This window comes from Bos taurus, chromosome 9, assembly GCF_002263795.3.
Source record: "Bos taurus isolate L1 Dominette 01449 registration number 42190680 breed Hereford chromosome 9, ARS-UCD2.0, whole genome shotgun sequence".
NCBI classification, from domain to species: domain Eukaryota; kingdom Metazoa; phylum Chordata; class Mammalia; order Artiodactyla; family Bovidae; genus Bos; species Bos taurus.
The window spans coordinates 29783727-29809137 of record NC_037336.1 but is presented as its reverse complement, the minus strand read 5'-3'; the positions used below and the strand labels follow the sequence as shown (position 1 = coordinate 29809137).

At 38.3% G+C, this 25411-nt stretch overlaps 1 non-coding gene across 1 annotated transcript; it reads left to right on the top strand.

Moving 5' to 3' along the window:
* Nucleotides 1-983: 983 nt before the first annotated feature.
* On the top strand, nt 984-1090 carry LOC112448188 (U6 spliceosomal RNA). Its single transcript, XR_003036575.1, has one exon. It is a non-coding gene; the product is annotated as a U6 spliceosomal RNA (small nuclear RNA).
* Nucleotides 1091-25411: the final 24321 nt, after the last annotated feature.

Genomic DNA, 25411 nt, shown 5'->3' with positions numbered 1-25411 from the left:
ACCTGGATCAGGTTTTCTCTTCTGTCACTGGTCTGCAAAATTGTGCTCCAGGGCCTACTCTCACCACTACTATTCAACAAAGTACTGGAAATCCTAACCAGAGAAATCGGGCAAGAAAAAGAAATAAAAGGTGTCTTATTTGGAAATGAACAAAGTAAAATTGTCTTTGTTTGCAGGTAATATAATCTTAAATACAGAAAATCCTGAAGCCTCCACCAAAAGACTGTTGGAACTAATAAACAAATATTGTGAACTTGTAGGATACAAAATCAACATATAGAAATTATAATAGTTGTTTTTCTATACTCTAACTGCAATATTTCAAAAAAGTAAATTTTTAAAAAATTCTTATTCACAGTAGCATCAAAAAACAATAAAATACTTAGGAATAAATTTAACCAAGGAAGTAAAAGATCTATACACTAAAACAATAAGACTTCAAAGAAAGAAACTGAAAAACACAACCAAATGGAAAGATATCCCATGGTTTATGGGTCAAGAATTAATATTGTTAAATGTTTATACTCTCCAAAGTCATCTATAGATTCAATACAGTATCTATCAAAATTCTAATACATTTTCACAGAAATAGAAAAAGCAGTTCTAAAAATTATATGGAACCATAAAAGACCCCAAATAGCCAAAGCAGTCCTGAGAAAGAGGAACAAAGCTGGAGGTATCAGACTCCTGATTCAAAATCATACTATAAAACTATAGAAATCAAAACAATATGGTACTGACATAAAAATAAACAGTATAGACCAATGGAAGAGAATCTAAGAGCCCAGAAATAAGTCCTCACAATACAGTCAACTAATATTTAACAAGAGATCTCTTCAATAAATAGTGTTGGGAAATATATAAATACATGCAAAATGATAACACTGATGTCTATCTTACACCACTCACAAAAACTAACTGAAAAGTCCAGGACTTAAACATAAAAACTGAAACCACAAAACTCTTATAAAAAACACAGGTGTGTGCTCGCTTTGGCAGCACATATACTAAAATTGGAACGATACAGAGAAGATTAGCATGGCCCCCGTTCAAGGATGACATGCAAATTCGTGAAGCATTCCATATTTTTAGGAACATACCTCAACATAATAAAAGCTATATATGACAAACCCACAGCAAACATTATCCTCAATGGTGAAAAATTGAAAGCATTTCCTCTAAAGTCAGGAACAAGACAAGGGTGCCCACTTTCACCATTACTATTCAACATAGTTTTGGAAGTTTTGGCCACAGCAATCAGAGCAGAAAAAGAAATAAAAGGAATCCAAATTGGAAAAGAAGAAGTAAAACTCTCACTATTTGCAGATGACATGATCCTCTACATAGAAAACCCTAAAGACTCCACCAGAAAATCACTAGAACTAATCAATGACTATAGTAAAGTTGCAGGATATAAAATCAACACACAGAAATCCCTTGCATTCCTATACACTAATAATGAGAAAACAGAAAGAGAAATTAAGGAAACAATTCCATTCACCATTGCAACAGAAAGAATAAAATACTTAGGAATATATCTACCTAAAGAAACTAAAGACCTATATATAGAAAACTATAAAACACTGGTGAAAGAAATCAAAGAGGACACTAATAGATGGAGAAATATACCATGTTCATGGATTGGAGGAAACAATATAGTGAAAATAAGTATACTACCCAAAACAATTTATAGATTCAATGCAATCCCTATCAAGCTACCAACTGTATTCTTCACAGAGCTAGAACAAATAATTTCACAATTTTTATGGAAATACAAAAAAACTCGAATAGCCAAAGCGATCTTGAGAAAGAAGAATGGAACTGGAGGAATCAACCTACCTGACTTCAGGCTCTACTACAAAGCCACAGTCATCAAGACAGTATGGTACTGGCACAAAGACAGAAATATAGATCAATGGAACAAAATAGAAAGCCCAGAGATAAATCCACACACATATGGACACCTTATCTTTGACAAAGAAGGCAAGAATATACAATAGATTAAAGACAATCTCTTTAACAAGGGGTGCTGGGAAATCTGGTCAACCACTTGTAAAAGAATGAAACTAGAACACTTTCTAACACCATACACAAAAATAAACTCAAAATGGATTAAAGTTCTAAACATAAGACCAGAAACTATAAAACTCCTAGAGGAGAACATAGGCAAAACACTCTCTGACATACATCACAGCAGGATCCTCTATGACCCACCTCCCAGAATATTGGAAATAAAAGCAAAAATAAACAAATGGGACCTAATTAACCTTAAAAGCTTCTGCACATCAAAGGAAACTATTAGCAAGGTGAAAAGACAGCCTTCAGAATGGGAGAAAATAATAGCAAATGAAGCAACTGACAAACAACTAATCTCAAAAATATACAAGCAACTCCTACAGCTCAACTCCAGAAAAATAAATGACCCAATCAAAAAATGGGCCAAAGACCTAAATAGACATTTCTCCAAAGAAGACATACAGATGGCTAACAAACACATGAAAAGATGCTCAACATCACTCATTATCAGAGAAATGCAAATCGAAACCACAATGAGGTACCATTTCACACCAGTCAGAATGGCTGCGATCCAAAAGTCTACAAATAATAAATGCTGGAGAGGGTGTGGAGAAAAGGAAACCCTCTTACACTGTTGGTGGGAATGCAAACTAGTACAGCCACTATGGAGAACAGTGTGGAGATTCCTTAAAAAACTGGAAATAGAACTGCCTTATGATCCAGCAATCCCACTGCTGGGCATACACACTGAGGAAACCAGAAGGGAAAGAGACACGTGTACCCCAATGTTCATTGCAGCACTGTTTATAATAGCCAGGACATGGAAGCAACCTAGATGTCCATCAGCAGATGAATGGATAAGAAAAGCTGTGGTACATATACACAATGGAGTATTACTCAGCCCTTAAAAAGAATACATTTGAATCAGTTCTAATGAGGTGGATGAAACTGGAGCCTATTATACAGAGTGAAGTAAGCTAGAAGGAAAAACACCAATACAGTATACTAACACATATATATGGAATTTAGAAAGATGGTAACAATAACCCAGTGTACGAGACAGCAAAAGAGACAGTGATGTATAGAACAGTCTTATGGAGTCTGTGGGAGAGGGAGAGGGTGGGAAGATTCGGGAGAATGGCATTGAAACATGTAAAATATCATGTAAGAAACGAGTTGCCAGTCCAGGTTCGATGCACGATACTGGATGCTTGGGGCTGGTGCACTGGGATGACCCAGAGGGATGGTATGGGGAGGGAGGAGGGAGGAGGGTTCAGGATGGGGAACACATGTATACCTGTGGCGGATTCATTTTGATATTTGGCAAAACTAATACAATTATATAAATTTTAAAAATAAAATAAAATTTTAAAAAAATTAAAAAAAAATAGGTGAAAAGCTTCTTGACAAAACTTTGGCAAATTGTCTTTTGTGTATGACACCAAAAGCAAAAATAAATAAGTAGGAGCAAATAAAACTAAACAGCACAGAAAAAGAAACAAGAAAGTGAAAAGTTGGCCTACCAAATGGGAGTAAACATTTACAAATTATATCTCATAAAGGGCTAATATCCAAAATACATTAAAAAAAATTCATACAACTCAAAAGCAAACCATCCAGTTAAAAACGGAGCAGAGGAACTAATTAGACATTTTTCCAAAGAAGACATACAAGTGGCCAATAGATACATGAAAAGTTGATCATCACTAGTCACTATGTCCGAGAAGGCAATGGCACCCCACTCCAGTAATCTTGCCTGGAAAATCCCATGGACGGAGGAGCCTGGAAGACTGCAGTCTATGGGGTCGCTGAGGGTTGGACACGACTGAGCGACTTCATTTTCACTTTTCACTTTCATGCATTGGAGAAGGAAATGGCAACCCACTCCAGTGTTCTTGCCTGGAGAATCCCAGAGACGGGGGAGCCTGGTGGGCTGCCGTCTATGGGGTCGCACAGAGTCAGACAAGACTGAAGTGACTTAGTAGTAGTAGTAGTCACTATGTACATACAAGTCAGAACCACAGTGAGATATTATCTCACACCTCTTAAAATCGCAGTCATCAAAATGACAAGAGATAAAAAGCACTGGTAAATATGTGGAGAAAGGGAACCTTCGTGCACTGTTGATGGCCATGTATAAATTGGTTCATCCACTATAGAAAGCAGTATGGAAATTCCTCAAAAAATCAAAAATTGGACTTCCTTGGTAGTGCAGTGGGTAAGAATCCATCTGACAATGCAGGGTACATGGATTCAATACCTTGTCCAGGAAGATTCCATGTACGAAAGAGCAACTGAGCCCATGTGTCACAACTACTCAACTTGCATTCTAGAACTGAACTGAACGGAACCGGAGCCTCAACTACTTAGCCTGCATGCCACAACTACCCTGCCTAGAGCCTGCGTTTCACCAGAGAAGCCACCTCAATGGGAAGCTCACACACCACAATCAAGAGTGGCCCCCTACTCGCCACAGCTAGAGAAAGCTGGAGGCCTGAGCAAAGCAATGAAGACCCAGCATAGTCAAAAATAAATTAAAAAAAAAATTACCATTATGAAAGATCAACCTAACCCAGTCACCACATGTTAAAAATAGTCTCTTAAACAATGTAACCCATCAGTCCAGTTCAGTCTCTCAGTCGTGTCCAACTCTTTGCGACCCCATGAATCACAGCATGCCAGGCCTCCCTGTCCATCACCAACTCCCGGAGTTCACTCAGACTCACATCCATCAAGTCAGTGATGCCATCCAGCCATCTCATCCTCTGTCGTCCCCTTCTCCTCCTGCCCCCAATGCCTCCCAGCATCAGAGTCTTTTCCAATGAGTCAACTCTTCGCATGAGGTGGCCAAAGTGCTGGAGTTTCAGATTTAGCATCATTCTTTCCAAAGAAATCCCAGGGCTGATCTCCTTCACAATGGACTGGTTGGATCTCCTAGCAGTCCAAGGGACTCTCAAGTCTTCTCCAACACCACAGTTCAAAAGCATCAATTCTTCAGTGCTCAGCCTTCTTCACAGTCCAACTCTCACATCCATGCATGACCACTGGAAAAATCATAGCCTTGACTAGACAGACCTTTGTTGGCAAAGTAATGTCTCTGCTTTTCAATATGCTATCTAGATTGGTCATAACTTTTCTTCCAAGGAGTAAGCGTCTTTTAATTTCATGGCTGCAGTCACCATCTGCAGTGATTTTGGAGCCCAGAAAAATAAAGTCTGACACTGTTTCCACTGTTTCCCCATCTATTTCCCATGAAGTGATGGGACCAGATGCCATGATCTTAGTTTCCTGAATGTTGAGCTTTAAGCCGACTTTTTCACTCTCCTCTTTCACCTTCATCAAGAGGCTTTTTAGTTCCTCTTCACTTTCTGCCATAAGGGTGGTGTCATCTGCATATCTGAGGTGGTTGATATTTCTCCTGGAAATCTTGATTCCAGCTTGTGCTTCTTCCAGTCCAGCGTTTCTCATGATGTACTCTGCATATAAGTTAAATAAGCAAGGTGACAGTATACAGCCTTGACATACTCCTTTTTCTATTTGGAACCAGTCTGTTGTTCCATGTCCAGTTCTAACTGTTGCTTCCTGACCTGCATACAGATTTCTCAAGAGGCAGGTCAGGTGGTCTGGTATTCCCATCTCTTTCAGAATTTTCCACAGTTTATTGTGAGCCACACAGGCAAAGGCTTTGGCATAGTCAATAAAGCAGAAATAGATGTTTTTCTGGAACTCTCTTGCTTTTTCCATGATCCAGTGGATGTTGGCAATTTGATCTCTGGTTCCTCTGCCTTTTCTAAAACCAGCTTGAACAACTGGAAGTTCACAGTTCATGTATTGCTGAAGCCTGGCTTGGAGAATTTTGAGCATTACTTTACTGGCATGTGAGATGAGTGCAATTGTGCGGTAGTTTGAGCATTCTTTGGCATTGCCTTTCTTTGGGATTGCAATGGAAACTGACCTTTTTCAGTCCTGTGGCCACTGCTGAGTTTTCCAAATTTGCTGGCATATTGAGTGCAGTACTTTCATAGCATCATCTTTCAGGATTTGAAATAGCTCAACTGGAATTCCATCACCTCCACTAGCTTTGTTCATAGTGATGCTTTCTAAGGCCCACTTGACTTCACATTCCAGGATGTCTGGCTCTAGGTTGGTGATCACACCATCGTGAGTATCTGGGTCGTGAAGATCTTTTTTGTACAGTTCTTCTGTGTATTCTTGCCACCTCTTCTTAATATCTTCTGCTTCTGTTAGGTCCATACCATTTCTGTCCTTTATCGAGCCCATCTTTGCATGAAATGTTCCCTTGGTATCTCTAACTTTCTTGAAGAGACCTCTAGTCTTTCCCATTCTGTTGTTCTCCTCTATCTCTTTGCATTGATCGCTGAGGAAGGCTTTCTTATCTCTTCTTGCTATTCTTTGGAACTCTGCATTCAGATGCTTATATCTTTCCTTTTCTCCTTTGCTTTTTGCTTCTCTTCACAGCTATTTGTAAGCTACCCAGAGTTATTTAAAAAATCAAAAATTGCTCCAATTTTCTCATACACATATTTGTGTATGTGTAACATACAAATCAACCAAGATCAACCCAAGAAAGTATGTTGCTGCCAGTAATTTTTTGTCACTGTATGCTGCTGCTGCTGCTAAGTCACTTCAGTCTTGTCCAACTCTGTGTGACCCCATAGACGACAGCCCACCAGGCTTCCCCATCCCTGGGATTCTCCAGGCAAGAACACTGGAGTGGGTCGCCATTTCCTTCTCCAACGCATGAAAGTGAAAAGTGAAAGTGAAGTCGCTCAGTCGTGTCCGACTCTTAGCGACCCCATGGACTGCAGCCCACCAGGCTCCTCTGTCCATGGGATTTTCCAGGCAAGAGTACTGGAGTGGGGTGCCATTGCCTTCTCCGTGTCACTGTATACTATTTGTTTTTTTCTCTGTGCCACATTATTTTGTTCAAACTATTCTCACTGTGTGCGTTATTTCCATTATTTTTGCCATTACAAATAAAACTATCAAATCATATAGAATTGTATTTACATATTAATTTTGTAGCCAACAACCTTATTAAAATGTCTTTTTCGGTTAATTTGTCTTTAATTTTTTACTGTTCTATGTTTATTTATAAAATCCACAAATAATGACATCTTTGCTTTTTTTTACAGTCCACATATCCTTTATTTTTCTTTCTTACTATACTGGACCTGTAGTACATATTGAGTCTACCAATCAGACTGTGGTTCAAATTCTCAGTTACAGCTTTTTATTCTTCTCAGCACAGCATTTATGTTCAAGAAAGTTGATTTTCCTTGTTATGTTCTGGGGTGTGAAATAAGAGAGGGAAGGTTTAATCCTGGCTCACCATCCATTTGACATCCTAGTTTTAGGGGGGAGGCATGTTTTTCTATTAGACTCCTTATCTTGAACAAGTCTTGGGCTGTGGTTCCTGTTGTAATATCCTGTGAGGCCATGGAGAAACATGGTTAGAAACATAAGCCAGTTCTATTTCTCAATTTACCTTTCTGAGCTCTTGACTTAACTTAGATAATTGACCTGAAATTTTCTTACATTATTACCAGTTCACTGATACATTTAAGAAAGTTTTATAAATATATTTTATGAGAAATATTTAGTTATTTTTATTGGCAAGTCAGTCCAGGCATCCAGCCATATTTCCAGAAAAAAACCAGGTGAGTGGAAGAACTGTGAAAACAAACTAGGTTGCTGATTCTTCAGACAAGACGCAAGAACTAGTTTAAGCATACCCTTTAAAGTAAGGCCAGTTTTCTAAACAATTTTGAAATCCTTTCTCAAAATGTAATAACAATGCCAAAATTTTTTTCCTTTTCCAGTAAAAGCCCTATACTACATATCTGACAGTAGATAAAAATATCAGGAGAAATGTAGTCATTTCACCCTGATGTCATTTCTCTCAGTGAACACACTTTTACATTTTTATTCTGAAAAACTATCTCCATGCCAACACGTATTATGCCAGTCAGTTACACACCAACTTTTGAACTCTAAACACCCACACAAAGATCTTCATGACTGACTCTCACTTCTCAGAAATAAAACAGTAATGTTCCAGGATTCATGAGAGATCATAGTATTCTTTTATAGTCATTTGATGTATGGTTCCAAAATGCCAGACAGAAACCCATAATGCCTTCAGAATTTGTGCCAAGTACACATAGTGGAGATTACTCAGATAAAGTAGTGTTAATCTTAAAGACATTTACTATTTTCTTAGAATGACAAAAGGGCATTCATAAAATTTTATGTCTAACTCACTTTGTTTATTCTATGGGTGTGACCTTTAGTTGTTTGTTTTGCTATTTAATTCAATGTTTGCCCAACAAAATGACAGGGATTTTGAGTCCCATTTTACTGCATCCAGCATAACTCAAGTTACCAATCTTGACTCACATATTCAGAAGAGGAAAACAGTCACTAAAATAAGGAACCAAGAACTCCACTTTTGTATCCATAATGTCACTACCCCTACTAAACTTCTTTAACTCAATACTATTCATAGATTTGCTTATTCAAACAAATTATCTCCAAGAAGACATCTACGGTAAAATATTTACTTGTAAAAAGAAAATCATGTGTCCTGAAGATTTTAATTAATGGTAAAATATGAAATGTTGTCACTGAGTTTTGCTTCCTCAATTTTTTTTTTAATCCAAGAAATGATAGCAAGAAGGCTATGGGAGTGATATGAATAAAATTATTAACATAGCATTTTTGTATTTTACAGATAATAAAGACAGTGATAGAATCTAAAATCCCAATATCTTTAATATATGTAATAGATTTCACATTGGCTTCCTGTGTAGTTTCATCTGAAACATGTTTAGACCTAACTTCAACTGTCAAGACATAGAATAAAACAATCGTTATCAATACTCATCACCACTTCAATTGCTTGCAGTAGACATAAGGAAAAGAATAACACAGTACTGTAAGTACTTGCATTCAAGTACTAGCTACAAGCCATGGCATGTGGGTAGAAAAAAGTGCTTTTAAGACACATAAGGTGCAATATTATACAATTACTAAATGAAGAATTAAGAATCCTGGAGAGGCAGTTAAAAAAAAAATGAACTCACTGGGTTTAAGTATTAGAATAAAAGAAGAAAAATAAAGAAAAAAACATAAGGTAACAGAAAATGTATTCCCTCAAATTTAATCAGTAAATGCAGACTTACAGTGTTCTACCCAATGTCACATAACTAATTTATTCTATCAATGTCTCATTATTTTTCTTAGCCTGACAAGTTGGGAAAATATGTTACAATAGTTCATAAAATCTTTGCTAATGCCCCTACCTTGTCAAATAGTTAGTGATCTGGAACCAATGAGAAAAAAAAAAAAAAGGCAGATTTTATATGTTTTTCCTTTTGCTTGCTAATTAACCCATGCCTACCAACAATCCAGTCTGTACTTTCTGATATCAAGACAGAGCTGTCTCAAGGCAAATTTGTTAGGGCTTGAGATTTCTTTCTCAGTAATACTAGACTTGAAGAGTTAGAATACTGGTGAAGAAAATACCCTGCCATTAGCTTCTTCACATTTCAGAACACAGCAGACAGCTCAGGGGCACTGTGGGTAAACAACAATGACAACCGAAATTCTGCCCATTAATTCAGTATCTTACTGTTTGCTGTTTGGTTTTCTGCAGAAACAAAACTCATAATTAGGCTAGGCAGTTGAGGACCTGCAATTACCTCTCTCTACCTTATGTTGAACTCTTTGCTTCCCTTTGCTTTAAATATTACAGAAGAATAATTTCATATGGGTGTAAAAAGCACCCAATAAAAGAAAGGCATAAAAAAATCACTATTGATTTGTATACAGTGTACTGTCATTTCTGTGGTAATGACTAGTTTATGACACAACTTTATAATCTGCACATGTCTTCAGAAGTTACTAAACATAACTAACAGAAATAAAGAATAACCCTGTGGAATAAGTCTTCAAGCATTATCTGACAGCTTGGCTAAAGGTGACAGAATTTTCTCTAAATAGCTCAGATTTTACAACAGTACTTAAACGAGAACTCATCCTCTCACACAGCAATAGTTTTGTTTTGTCTTCTGGGCTAATTTTCCCACAAGCATAAAACACTACTTATATTCACTGTGAAAAACTGTTAATATGCAGTTGTGATGGAGACAAAAAATTATACATGGAAGAACTGAATGATTTATTTTTCTTTCCCAAAGGTCTATACCTTAGATATACCTTAAACTCTTGTCTAAGGCAAAAAGTCAAGACAAATAATTTGTTACCTAGCTGGTAAGGCTTTATATAAAAGAGTGATTTTAGAGCAAAGAGTCAGACACTAAACTGAGGCTCAGAAACTCTTGCTATTGGTTGTAATCATTTTTATTTTAGAAGTTAAGTGTATTTCAGAAAAATGCTTCCTTTTGGTAGAGAGTAACAACATAGCTCATAACTCTCTTGTAAATATTCAAAGGAATTCTCAGAGAAACCTATATTTTACTCAATAAGTTGCTTGTAAATATGAACCAAAAGAAGTGTCATTCTCATCCCTAGGATGAAATTCCTAGCTTTTTTACATGAAGAATATTTTCAACTATTGATTCATCTTCATTTAAACCTCAAACATTTTTCAAATGATCACACAGTCTGTAACATAATACCTCAAAACTTAGTCCTGCATTCTCAGTCACTCACTCATCAGTCATGCCCGACTCTTTGTGGCCCCATGGACTGTAGCCTGCCAGGATCCTCTGTCCATGGGACTTCCCAGACAAGAATACTGGAGCAGGTTGCCATTTCCTCCTCCAGGGGATCTTCCCACCCCAGGGATAGAACTGAAGTCTCTTGAGTCTCCTGCATTGGCAGGCAGATTCTTTGCCACTGTGCCACCGGGGAAACACCAAAACTTACTACTAATCTCAAAACTTATTTTGGGATGTGTTTAGGCAGTAGTATAAAGCAATCAAATGTTTTATCACTTAGTAATAACATTATATCAAATTATACACTCCTGATTCTACTTTCTCATGATGAAATGACATATCAGCAATAAGCTGAGTCAGAGAAACTGAAAAGTTAGATTTACTGAACTGGGTGCTAGTCAGTACTGTTATTCTGACCCTCCCTTTCTCATTCATGTTCCAAAAGAATGTTTCAAATTAGCAGAAATTCTTTCTTACTGAATTTAAAAGATCATCTGACTGATAAGGCATTAAGTTCTTTTGTTTAAACAAAATAAGGGAAAAAATGATCAGAGATTCAAAAAATGGCTTAACAATTCAAAAGGGTAGCTCAACTAAATATTCTGATAAAGCAGAATTTTAGCATTATTTTTATCAACTTTTGGAACTAAAGGACACTAGCCAAAACACATGCTTATACTTATGGAACTACTTTAAGATATAAAATAGCATTACTTTTTGACTAGGATCAGTTGTTCTTCATTTTATTTGTTAAAACAGGCCTAAGTGTTAGTAAGCCTGTCATATGTCTAAAGAAGTCATGATTTTGTAATTAGTTATTTTTTATATTTATTTTACCAGTTGAGTAGTAAACATAATTGAATAATAACTGAATGATAAATAATACATATTTATATAAGTATATGTTTATATTGGGCTTCTCAGGTGGCTCAGTTGGATAAAGAACCCACCTACGATGCAGGAGATACAGGAGATGTGGGTTCAATCCCTGGGTCAGAAAGATTCCCTGGAGGAAGACATGGCAAACCACTTCAGTATTCTTGCCTGGAGAATCCCATGGACAGAGGAGCCTGGCAGAGTACAATTCATAGGGTCACAAAGAGTGAGACATGACTGAAGTGACTGAGCACACACACACACACACACACACACGTCTATATTAATTATCATATATTCTGATTTCCCCCCTGTATTACAACTCAATTTGCTTCAGAAAAAAATAGTAAGATATTTTCATATCCTCTTCCTTTCCCTGCCCACTAAAAAGGTTTCTCTTTTGCCTCTTAATTTCCTGGAACTTCTGCAGTCAGAGTACCAGAAAAAAACTGAACAGAGTTCAAGCCAGTTGAGCCAGTTGAATTGCTTTAAATTGGAGATGACAAAGAGTTGCCAAAGAAAATTAGGGGAAAAAAAAAAGAAAAAACAAAGAAAAGGAGGGCAAGCAAGATAAAGATCAATCCAGGATGACTTTAGGGGATGTTTGAAGCACTGGGGATGAGAGTTTAGGGTGATTTGCTCTACTATGTGGGGCAGGACTCTAAGAAGATAGGTGAAAAAGAGGATTCAAAGAATTTTGTTGTATATTATGAATGAAACTTCTCTTTGGTGGCTTTTGGAGGAATACATTGGTAAATTGCTTTCTAAATTTTTAGCAAAGTTGTAGTATGTTTTCCATTTGTATATTTGTTTTCCAATTACATACCATATTCAGGTTGATTTCACAGTGAGAATGAGGTCCAGCTTTATCCAGATGATAATATAGATTAAGGATTATTGTTCCATGAGGTGATAGATATTTGATCTATAACTTCTAAGAAAATTAGTCTTATTTTTCAATTTCTTCCAAATTTTGTTGTAAGCTATAACATAACAATCCAGATGATTGAGAAACTGGTATATTTAGTAGCAAGTATTAGTTTACAAGTATTTAATGATTCACATAAATTAAAACAGATTGTTCCAGACACTATAAAATTCTTATTAGAGGGAAAACATAGGCAGAACACTCTTTGACATAAAATGCAGCAATATCTTTTTCGATGCACCTCCTAGAGTAAAGGAAACAAAAGCAAAAATAAACAAATGGGACCTAATTAAAGTTAAAAGCATCTGCACAGTTAGGAAACCCACAGAATGAGAGAAAATATTTGTAAATGATGCAACTGACAAAGAATTAATATATAAAGAGCTCATGCACCTCTATATTAAAAAAAAAAAAACTCAAACAATCCAATCAAAAAATGAGCATAAAATGTAAATAAACAGTTCTCCAAAGAAGACATTTAGATGGGGGGAAAAAGCACATGAAAAGATGCTCAACATCACTAATTATCAGAGAAATGCAAATCAAAACTACAGTGAGGTATCACTTCACAGTGGTCAGAATGGCCATCACCGAAAAAGTCTACAGACAATAAATGCTGGAGAAGATGTGGAGAAAAGGGAACCCTCCTACACTGTTGGTTGGAATGTAAATTGGTACAATCACTATGGAGAACAGTAAGGAGGTTCCCTAAAGAACTTAAAATAGAACTATCATATGATCCATCAATCCTACTCTTGAGAAAACTGTAATTCAAAAGGATATATACCCCCAAGGTTCATTGTAATACTATTTACAATAGCCAAGACATGTCCATCAAAAGAAGAATGGATAAAGACATCATTGTATATATATATATATACAATGGAATGTTACTTAGCCATAAAAAAGAATAAAATAATGCCATTTGCAGCAACATGGATGGACCTGGAGATTATTATACTAAGTGAAATAAGTCAGACAGAGAAAAACAAATACATGATATAACTCATATGTGAAATCTATTTTTTAAAATATACAAAAGAACTTATTTGCAAAACAGGACTAGAATTATAGATATTAAAAACAAACTTATGGTTACCAATAGGGAAACGTGGCAGGAGGGATAAATCAGGAACTTGGGATGAACACTCACACACTAAAATATATAAGATAGATGACAGATGAGGACCTACTGTATAGCACAGGGAACTCTACCCAATATTCTGTGATGACTTGTATGAGAAATGAATCTTAAAAAGAATAAATATATGTATATGCATAACTGAATCACTTTGCTGTATACCTGAAACTAACACAACATCGCAAATCAGCTGTATTCCAATATAATTAAAATTTCCTGGATTATCTTTTTTTTAAAGGTTCAGTGAAGCAAGGGGTTTATTTATTTGGTCTCCCTCAACATGTGGGATCTTAATTCCCTAACCAGGGATTGAACCCACACTTTGCATTGGAAGCTCAGAGTCTTAATCACTGGACCATCAGGGAAGTGCTAAAATATTTTTTTTTAAAAAAAGGTTGTGGCATTATAAGACCAAAATATTGCATAATTAACATTTATTGAATGCTTATTTTTTACCTGTTTTATTCTATGCAGTAATTAATTTGATATGCTCACCATGATGTAGAACTGTTTCCAAAGAGGAAACTGAGCAGCAATATAGTCAGGTTATGGAGAAGGCAATGGCACCCCACTCCAGTACTCTTGCCTGGAAAATCCCATGGATGGAGGAACCTGGTGGGCTACAGTCCATGGGGTCGCTAGGAGTCGGACACGACTGAGCGACTTCACTTTCACTTTTCACTTTCATGCATTGGAGAAGGAAATGGCAACCCACTCCAGTGTTCTTGCCGGGAGAATCCCAGAGACGGGGGAGCCTGGTGGGCTGCCGTCTCTGGGGTTGCAGAGAGTCAGACATGACTGAAGCAACTTAGCAGCAACAGCATAGTCAGGTTGCAGAGCCTGTCTTCCAGATTATACCATCTCTTTAATCAAGGCTTATATTTAATCTCTAAAGTATAAAACATTATATTACTGGTACTTACACAAATAGAAAAACATATAATAACATTTCATAATTAATAACAAAGCATATATATATAGGGAGATCTATTTTCACAGTATGGATTTCAAAACAATCTTATTCTCAATAATACAAATAGTATCTTTGTACTATATTCTGTTTATGTTCTACCTAATCCATCTATTCACCTTGCTTTCTGGATAGACCTGTCATTATTACAACTACTGAGTAATGCACACATCAATCTTCGTGCAATTTATTTGAGAAAAAAGTAGCAAAGTCATTTTTTTCCGTATTTTCTTTTAAGTAAGGAAAAGTACATGTGTCAGGTTGTCTCAGACATATAAAGGGAAAATTTGACTAAGGGCGTCTAAGAACACATAATTTCTACTCATGTATGTTACAAAAGAATGGAGGCTGTCTGCAGAGAGTGATGATAAATAGATTGATAGATAAATAACTATATATTGTAAATTATTTAATGTATATCATATATATACCTTGGGCTTCCCCAGTGGCTCAGCGGTAAAGAATCCACCTGCAATGCAGGAGATGTGCATTCGATCCTGGGTCAGGAAGATCTCCTAGAGAACGAAATGGCAACCCACTCCAGTGTTCTTGCCTGGAAAACGCCATGGACAGTGGAGCCTGGTGGGTTACGGGGGGCGCGGGTAGTAAAAGAGTCAGAAGCAACTTGGCGACAGAAGCAGCAGTAGCAGCAGCAGCATATACATTTGGCAACACTAATAGAGATAAATCATATTGTTGAATGAGATTGATAATAATGTTATATGCTATAATTTATTTCATTTATACAATATGTAACTGGCAAAACTAATAGATAAAAATCCTATTGTTGAATCTATTGTTGTTCTAGGGGCATAATAGGGGGCACAGACATATCAGTTAAAATTCAGGGTCACCTTAAAAAGTAATGTATATAACAGAAATGTGGAAATAGTCGGAGAAAGGCACTAAAACGGTCAATCTTTGAACAAATATATCTAATGATCACCATGGTAACAATCGTGACGGGGTAGCTATGGAAAAACATTTCCTTCACCATCTCAATAGATAATTTTCCTGAGGATGACCTATATTGAGGCTTTAACAGGATCACCTCTGTAGTTGAAAGAAAATTGCCACTTCCATAGGAAATTGCCTAGAAAACGACTTTCTCATAGAACCACCACCTGAGTCACTTCAAAATATAGTACATAAGGGACTGTTTTGAGAATGGTGAGAGCATTACTAGCATTCTAAGCGAGTGTTCCCAGAATCACTTAGACTAGGCTGAGTTCCAAACCATCCTTTTGTGTTGTTCCACAGGACTCTATAAATGAGGGATTTAAAACCCAGAAACTTCTCAAACTGAGGATGCGTCCATTCACAAGAATATTTAGTTGATTCTGAAAATATTTTATCATATATGTGTGTGTGTGTATGAGTGATCTTATTGGTGCAGAGAGGTGAATGCCTTATAGGAGGACCTCAAAAAAATCTCATTTGGGAAATTTGAAATATCCACTGCCACCTTGTAATGGTTTTTTCCTGCACGTGGGAAAAGGTGAAATTGATGGGCCATGATTTTTTCCTATTGTTCTTACTTAAAGAAGTATCAAGATACTTTCCTAAAAAATATGCTGCTACCTCTGTGGAAAATTCTCTGGGAAAGAGAATTTCTTGTGATGTGTAAATCCTTAGCTCATAGCAGCTTGGTTTAGGTATCAGTCTTGTTTTTTTGTGTTTCTGTGAAGGGATAAGGAGAAACTTGCCCTCAGTGCCCCAAATGAGGTGTGAGGCTTGTGAGTGGGTCTAATCATGGGCCCTCAATTTTTTCCCTAAGGTAAGTAATAAAAGGGGTTGGAACATCTTAATTCCTTCTGACATTAACCCAGTCCTGCTGGTAGAAAACTCTGCTGTACGTATTCAGCAAGTCGTTTGCCATTCACTACCACTTACTTCTGGGACTCCAAAACCATCTGGAAGATTAAAGAATCCCACTTCCAGCAGAGGGCAGGACAGTACAGGTGATATCTGGATATTGCTTGTCACTGTGGTTGAGATGGAATAAAGGGACAATGAAACTTTTGGCTGACATTTATGTCTTGAGGACTTACTATTTTTCTGTTTGTGATTAGCAGTTTCAACAAGCAGACTAACCCCAAATGGGAAGTATCTCTATTTTTGACAAGCCCTAGAACTATGTTCCCTTGCTATCTCCAGTTTTCTTGAAGAGATCTCTAGTCTTTTCCATTCTATTGGTTTCCTTTACTTTGCATTTTTCATTTAACAAGGCCTTCTTACCTCTCCTTGCTATTCGCTGGAACTCTGAATTCAGTCGGGTGTATCTGTCCCTTTCTCCCTTGTTTTTTGCTTCTCTTCTCTCCTCTGTTATATGTAAAGCCTCCTCAGACAACCACTTTGTCTGATGCTGGGAAAGACTGAAGGCAAAAGAAGAGGGTGGCAGAGGATAAGATGGTTAGATAGCATCACCGACTCAATGGACATGAATCTGAGAACTCCAAAAGACAGTAAAGGACAGGGAAGCCTGGTGTGCTGCCGTCCGTGGGGCTGCAAAGAGTCAGAAATGGCTTAGCGACTGAACAGCAACAAAGAACTGTACAGAAGCCACCCAATTTTTGACTGAATTTCTTCAAATATTGATCCCATGTACATGCAGATCTGAAATAAGGTGACAAACAAATATTAAAAATTTTTAGAAACAAATATAGTGGATGAGGGGAAAATGTGCTAACCTGATAACTTTGGAAGTGTGTGGAATTTTTAAGACTAAAGGCAAAAAAAAAAAACAACCCACAAAAACTGTGCATAAGTACTTTAAGTAAGTAAGTGTTAGTCACTCAGTCGTGCCCGACTCTTTGCGACCCCATGGACTGCAGCCCACCAGGCTCTTCTGTCCATGAGCTTTTCTAGGCAAGGATACTGGAGTGGGTTGCCATTTCCTTCTCCAGGGGATCTTCCCAACCCTGGGATCGAACCCAGGTCTCCTGCACTGCAGGCAAATTCTCTACCGACTGAGCTACAAGGGAAGCACTTTAGGTGGTAATATTTTTTTCTCCACAATGGTTTAGGGTGACAATTTTAATACTGCTATTCATGTATGTATGTTGGAATTGAAAATTTAAGTAAATAGATGGCAGGTGGTAGGAGCCAGGTATCTCACTGCAGGAGTGAGACTTTACGGATAAACAAGTAGAGGGGCCAGAATGAGCCATGTGGTAGTGGATTATAAAGCTGGAGATACCAGTATGAACTCATGTTTAGCTTAAGCTTAATATAGATACAGATGGTTACATACAGAAATATTTGTGCGCGTGTGTGTGTGTGCGTGTGTGCGTGTGTGCGTGTGCGTGTGTGTGTGCGTGTGTGTGTGCTCTGTTGCTCAGTCGTGTCCAACTCTTTGCGACTCCATGGACTGTAGCCCATCAGGTTCCTCTGTCCATGGGATTCTCCAGGAAAATATTTATAGATATGTGTCTGTTTACAGGTCAATATACACACAGATATTTCCTTGCTCTATCGGCTTAGAAGGCCTGGAGGCAATGACACCTCAAAAGTAAAGAGCACAACTAGTGCTCAGATCTGGTTTCTAAGACCATTCTCCAGTCAAAGTAACAACAGATTGTTGGAGAAATGGCTAATTCTAGGACTGGCTCAGGCAATATACAACATGGAGGGGATTTCTTGTAGTGTCAGAAAGTAAGGAAGTGCTCAAAATGAAACAAAAATCTGCAATAATGGGGGTATGTCAAAGGAACACAGAAGCCAACTATAAGAGATCCTAATGGTCAAAACTGACACAATTTGAACAAAAACATAAAATAACTGATTATAATCCAATGTAAAATAAATAAATGTTTGTGAGTCCATAATAATATAAATTAATGATTGAATAAATAAATAAGTGGTGGACAAAACACAAATCTCTCCGGCAGAATTCCAAATAATTCATATAGATCCTCTACTCTCAAGGAGGGAGAACATGACTGCCACTCAAGTGTGACTGTGCATAGTGACATGCTTCCAAAAATTATAGTGTGGAAAGAGAAAGAAAAGAGTGACTTTACTGTGTAGAAACCTGGCAGACACTGACTCAGCTGGGTAATCAAGTCAACATCCATAGTTTGTCATGTTGACGGTATGTACTCTTGATACGCTGTTATGAAAACAGCACTTTAACTCTGTGGTCTTCCTCTCAAAAACTACATATTTGTCTGTCTAATAGTGAGAAAAATATGAGAGAGGCCATAATTGAGGAACATTCTACAAAATACCTAAACAATACTCTTTAAAAAGTGCCATCATCAAAAGCAAGTCTGAGAAAATGCCACAGCCAAGAAGAGCTTAATTAAATCTGACAACTAAATATAATGTGGTATCCTGAGTGAGACTCTGGAACAATAGAGCGAAATTTGGTGAAAACAAAGAAAATTTGAATGAAGATTTTACATGTATGTATAGGCTTTTAGCTAGTAAAAATCTGCCTGCAATGCAGGAGACCTGGGTTAAAGCTCTGGGTTGGTAACATCCTCTGGAGGAGGGCATGGCAACCCACTCCAGTATTCTTGCCTGGAGAATCCCCATGGACAGAGGAGCCTAGCGGGCTACAGTCCTTGAGGTCACAAAGAGTCAGACAGGACTGAGTGACTAAGCATAGTACAGCATAGACTTTTTAAATAGTAATATGTCAATACTGTTTTATTAATTCTAATAAATGCACCATACTAATGGAAAGATGTTAATAATGGGGGAGGACTTCCCTGGTGGTCTGGTGGCTAAAAATCCACTTGCCAATACAAGGAGCACTAGTTTGATCCCTGGTCCAAAAATATCCCACATGCCACAGAGCAACTAAGCCCATAGCCACAACTACTGAGCCCAGAAACTCAACTACTGAGCCTATGCACCACAACTATTGAAGCCCATGACCCCCGCCCATGCTCTGCAATAAGAGAAGCCCCCACAGTGAGAAACTCATGCACTACAACTAGAGAAAGCCCAAATGCAGCAACGAAGACCTAGCAGAGCCAAAAATTAATAAATAAAATTTTAATTGCAAAAAAAGAAAAAGCTAATTATTTTAACCATTATTCTCGCTGTGTACTTTGAGGTGATTTGATTCCTATTCAGTGCAAGCTGTCAACAAAGCTGTAGGGTCTTGTTATTAATACTTTGTAGTTTATAACCTATTAGGTATATTCTTTATCATTCTCACAATGATCTGTGTGATAGATGATACAGACAAGGAACTGTGGTTCAAAGAATTAAAGTTATTTCTCTAAGATCGTGTAACTGTAACATAAGGAGCAGGAATTCAAAGCTGAGTCTTCCAACTGAAAATTCTTTTCCACTTGTATTTCTTTCCAAATTTATCTGATTTCCAACAGGACAGGGACTCCCTAACCTTAACTCTGACCTAGCAAATTATTCATACTTTTTCTTCATCACCAGAAAGTAGTTTGTCAAGAATCACTGTCAAAAATTCTTAATCTGGTGAACTATATTGTCCTCCTAAATTTCACTCCATACCAAATTATTCAGACAGAGCTCCCATGGCCTATAGGCCTGAGATTCTGAAATTTTCTGTAATGTCTGATAGACCTTTTTGATCCATCACATTGAGTTACATCAATCATATCATCTTGAAGAACACATTGTAAAGAAAATAATGCAGTGTGATTAATATGAACAGATGTGACGTGGCACAATTAAGTTTCAGTCTAAGGACCCAAGGAGAAAAACACCTGGTGCTCTGTAAGGTTCACTGAACGAAGACTCCCTGTTAACAGAGTAAAGACAGTTTATAGCCTTTGTTTTCCCAAGTTGGAGAGAGAAGAAACACAATATATGTAAATAATGTAATGTGTGTTTATCCACTCTGTGTAGGCAGAGAATTTCCTCTGCCTGAAATCTAGTATTTCCCATTTCATTCCCAAGCCAAGTTTAACTTACCAGTGCTAATCCACAGGGGAAAACATATTGTTTTTGGAAGTAATTTATTATTATTATTATTATACATATGGATGAGAGAATTTCAAAATAATTCAATATATTACTTTCAGAAAAATAATTTTAATAGATTTGAAATGTAAATGATATTTTATCACAAATATTCTTGCATCATTTTAGATGATGAATTCTTAAAAGTTGTTTACACTGTTACCAAAGGTTGTGATCATTCCTTTGAAGGTCATCTTTTTGTTTAGTTTTACTTTATAATCTTTTTTTTTAGCTATTTTGCAGTATGTGGGATCATACCACCCCAATCAGGGATTCAACCTGTGCCCTCTGCAGTGGAAACTTGGAGTCTTAACCACTGGACTGACAGGGCAGTCTTGAGTTTTACTTTATAATTTAAGTCTATGTAAAACAAAGATCAAAATAAACTGCGAAGTGTGTTCTTCAGAGTTTCTTTTTTCATTATGTATTGAGAGATGTAACATTTGTATATTTGTATACCTTGGTAGAATAATAATTTATAATTAACCCAATGCTTTTAAAGCATATCTTTACTATCTTTGTTACTGAACGTAAGTTAATGTATCTGATACATGTGCTTGTGTATGCTCAGTTGCTCAGTCATGTCTGACTCTTTGAAACTCTATGGACTAAAGCCCGCCAGGCTCCTCTGTCCATGGGATTTTCCAGACAAGAATTCTGGAGTTGACATTTCCTCTGCTAATGGATCTTCCTGCCCCAAGGATCAAACCTGCATCTCCTGCTTGGCAGGTGGATTGTTTACCACTGAGCCACCTGGGAATCCCGTCCAATACACAGTGAGGCCAAATAAATCAAAACATCAGAGTTTGGAGCAGAATAAGGTTTATCACGAGGACCAAGAAAGGAGAACAAGTGAGTCATGCTCAAAACCCCTGAATTTCCCGATGGTTTGAGGGGAGGTTTTTATAGGCAAGATGTGGGGTGAAGACTGCAGGGTACATGACTTTTTCTGCTTGGTGGTGAGGTAACAGGGCCCCTTTTTAATGTTTCTCTCCTTCTTATCTCCATTTCTTTTTCTATCTAGCTTTTCTCTCTTCCTCTCCCCGCTCCCCATGCTTTCTTTTACAAAGAGAAGCCATGAAACTGCTCAGGACCCTGTGGGGCTCCCAGGCACAAACATCTTTGTGTATCCCCCATTCCTTGTTTGTAGGAAATAGGCTTCATTTAGCCTGCTTGACCTTCCCTGAGTTCCAAAAGGCAGGTTGAAATGGTTTCTAATCAGGGAAGGGAGGGAATGCAGAAAGAAAGGAGGAGCCATCAAGAATAATAGTGCAAGCTTGGGGCAGGATCTTGCTTCCTCCTCAAGGAATATCAGTCAGTCACTTCAGTCACTCAGTTGTGTCTGACTCTTTATGGACTGCAGCACACAAGATTTCACTGTCCAACTCCCGGAGCTTGCTCAAACTCATGTCCATCGAGTCACTGATGCCATCCACCCATCTCATCCTCTGTCATTCGCTTCTCCTCCTGCCTTCAATCTTTCCCAGCATCAGGGTCTTTTCTAATGAGTCAGTTCTTCAAATCAGAAAGTATGGCCAAAGTATTGGAGCTTCAACTTCATATCAATCCTTCCAACAAATATTCAGGATTGATTTCCTTTAGGATTGACTGGTTTGATCTCCTTGCAGTCCAAGGGTCTCTTAAGAGTCTTCTCCAACACCACAGTTCAAAAGCATCAATTCTTCGGTGCTCAGCTTTCTTTATAGTCCAACTCTCACATCCATGCATGACTACTGGAAAAACCATAGCTTTGACTAGATGGACCTTTGTCGGCAAAGTAATGTCTCTGCTTTTTAGCAGGCTGTCTAGGTTGGTCATAGCTTTTCTTCCAAGGAGCAAGTGTCATTTTATTTCATGGCTGCAGTCAGCATCTGCAGTAATATTAGAGCCCAAGAAATACAGGAATATATGTAACAGGAAATATGTGTTACAATATCTTTGAGTTCTTCTGTAGGAACTAAGGCCCCCATCCAGGTGGAGAATGGTAGCTTCAGGCTGAGCACAGCATTCCTGGGACACGGGAGACATGAGTTCGATCCCCAGTCCAGGAAGATTCCACATGCCACAAAGCAATTAAGTTCATGTGCTACAACTATTGAGTCCAAGCTCTAGAGCCCATGAGCCGAAACTACTGAGCCTGTTTGCCTCAACTACTGAAGCCTGTGCACCTAGAGCCTGTGCTCTGCAACAAGAGAAGCCACCGCAATCGGCCCACATATCACAGTTCAAGAGCATCCCTCCCCTGACCACCCCTGCTGGAGAACGCAACGGAAGGCCCAGCACAACAACAACAACAAAACACTTCTTCTCCCCATGAACCACTGGGGAGTTTGGGGGTTTTGAGCATGAGCCACCTGTTCTCCCTGCTTTTCCCTGTAATAAACCTTTCTTTGCTCCAAACTCTGATGTTTTGGTTGTTTCGTCTCACTGTACATTTGGCACATGAACTGAGCTTCTGTTTGGAAATACTCCCGTAACATGGATGGACCTAGAGATTATCATACTAAGTGAAATAAGCCAGACGGAGGAAAATATATATATATGGTTCATATGTGGAATCTAAAAAGAAAAAAAGAAAAGATACAAGTGAACTTATGTACATGACAGAAATGGACACACAGACATAGAAAACAAACTTATGGTTACCAAAGGTGAAGAATGGAGGGATAAATGAGAAGGTTGGAATTAACATATATACACTACTATATATAAAGTGGGTAACCAACAAAGATCTACTTCATAACACAGGGAACTATACTCGATATTTTGTAATAACCTATAAGGGAAAAGAATCTGAGATAAACTTTGTGTGTGTGTATTGTATGCAGGTCAGGAAGCAACAGTTAGAACTGGACATGGAACAATAGACTGGTTCCAAATAGGAAAAGGAGTTCGTCAAGTCTGTATATTGTCACCCTGTTTATTTAACTTGTATGCAGAGTACATCATGAGAAACGCTGGACTGGAAGAAACACAAACTGGAATCAAGATTGCCAGGAGAAATATCAATAACCTCAGATATGCAGATGACACCACCCTTATGGCAGAAAGTGAAGAGGAACTCAAAAGCCTCTTGATGAAAGTGAAAGAGGAGAGTGAAAAAGTTGGCTTAAAGCTCAACATTCAGAAAACGAAGATCATGGCATCTGGTCCCATCACTTCATGGAAAATAGATGGGGAAACAGTGGAAACAGTGTCAGACTTTATTTTTCTGGGCTCCAAAATCACTACAGATGGTGACTGCAGCCATGAAATTAAAAGACGCTTACTCCTTGGAAGGAAAGTTATGACCAACCTAGATAGCATATTGAAAAGCAGAGACATTACTTTGCCAACAAAGGTCCGTCTAGTCAAGGCTATGGTTTTTCCTGTGGTCATGTATGGATGTGAGAGTTGGACTGTGAAGAAGGCTGAGCGCCAAAGAATTGATGCTTTTGAACTCTGGTGTTGGAGAAGACTCTTGAGAGTCCCTTGGACTGCAAGGAGATCTAACCAGTCCATTCTGAAGGAGATCAGCCCTGGGATTTCTTTGGAAGGAATGATGCTAAATCTGAAACTCCAGCACTTTGGCCACCTCATGCGAAGAGTTGACTCACTGGAAAAGACTCTGATGCTGGGAGAGATTGGGGGTGGGAGGAGAAGGGGATGACAGAGGATGAGATGGCTGGATGGCATTGCTGACTCGATGGACGTGAGTCTGGGTGAACTCAGGGAGTTGGTGATGGACAGGGAGGCCTGGCGTGCTGCGATTCATGGGGTCGCAAAGAGTCGGACACGACTGAGCAACTGATCTGATCTGATCTGATGTGTGCATGTGTTTGTATAACTGAATCACTGTGCTATATGCCTGAAACTAACACATTATAAATCCACTATGCCTGTGTGTGTGTCTGTTAGTCAGTCGCTCAGTCGTGTCCAACTCTTTTCGACCCCATGAACTGTAGCTCGCCAGGCTTCTCTGTCCATCAAATTCTCCAGGTAAGAATACTGGAGTGAGTTGCCATTACCTTCTCCAGAGGATCTTCCCAACCCAGGGATTGAAACCTGGTCTCCTGCATCACAGGCAGATTCTTTACCATTTGAGCTACAGGCTTCAGTTAAAAAAGAAGAAGAAGAAAGAAAGGGACTTCCCTGATGATACAGTGGATAAGAACCTGCTTGCAGATGCAGGGGACATAGTTCAATCACTTGTCAGGAAGATTCCACATGTCTTGGACCAATTAAGCCTGAGAGTCGCAACTTCTGAAGCCAGTACCCTAGAGTCTGTTCTCTACAAAAACAAAACCAAGCTATGGCAATGAGAAGCCCATGCACCACAATGAAGAGTAGACCCCTCTGGTTGCAACTAGAAAAAGCCTGTGTGCAGCAGGGAAGACCCAGGGCAGCCAAAATTTTTAGAAAGAAAGAAAGGAAGGAAGAAAGGTAGGAAGGAAGGAAGAAAAGGAACCCTCAGGATTCCAGCACTTAACTCTCAGCAGCCGCTTCCTGGGAAGCCTACTGTCAAAGATGAAACTGTTCAGAGTGCTCCATGTCAAGGTAGTTCTGTGACCGTGGACATGTGACTGGATTCCTATACCTGAGGTTTCTTATTTTTATACCTGAGATAATTACAGTCACATATCTCTTGGAGTGATTTGTGAGAATTAAATAAGGCAATTCCAAGGTGCTTACCGAAGAAGGCAATAGCACCCCACTCCAGTACTTTTGCCTAGAAAATCCCATGGACGGAGGAGCCTGGTAGGCTGCAGCCCATGGGGTCGCTAGAGTCGGACACAACTGAGCAACTTCACTTTCACTTTTCACTTTCATGCATTGGAGAA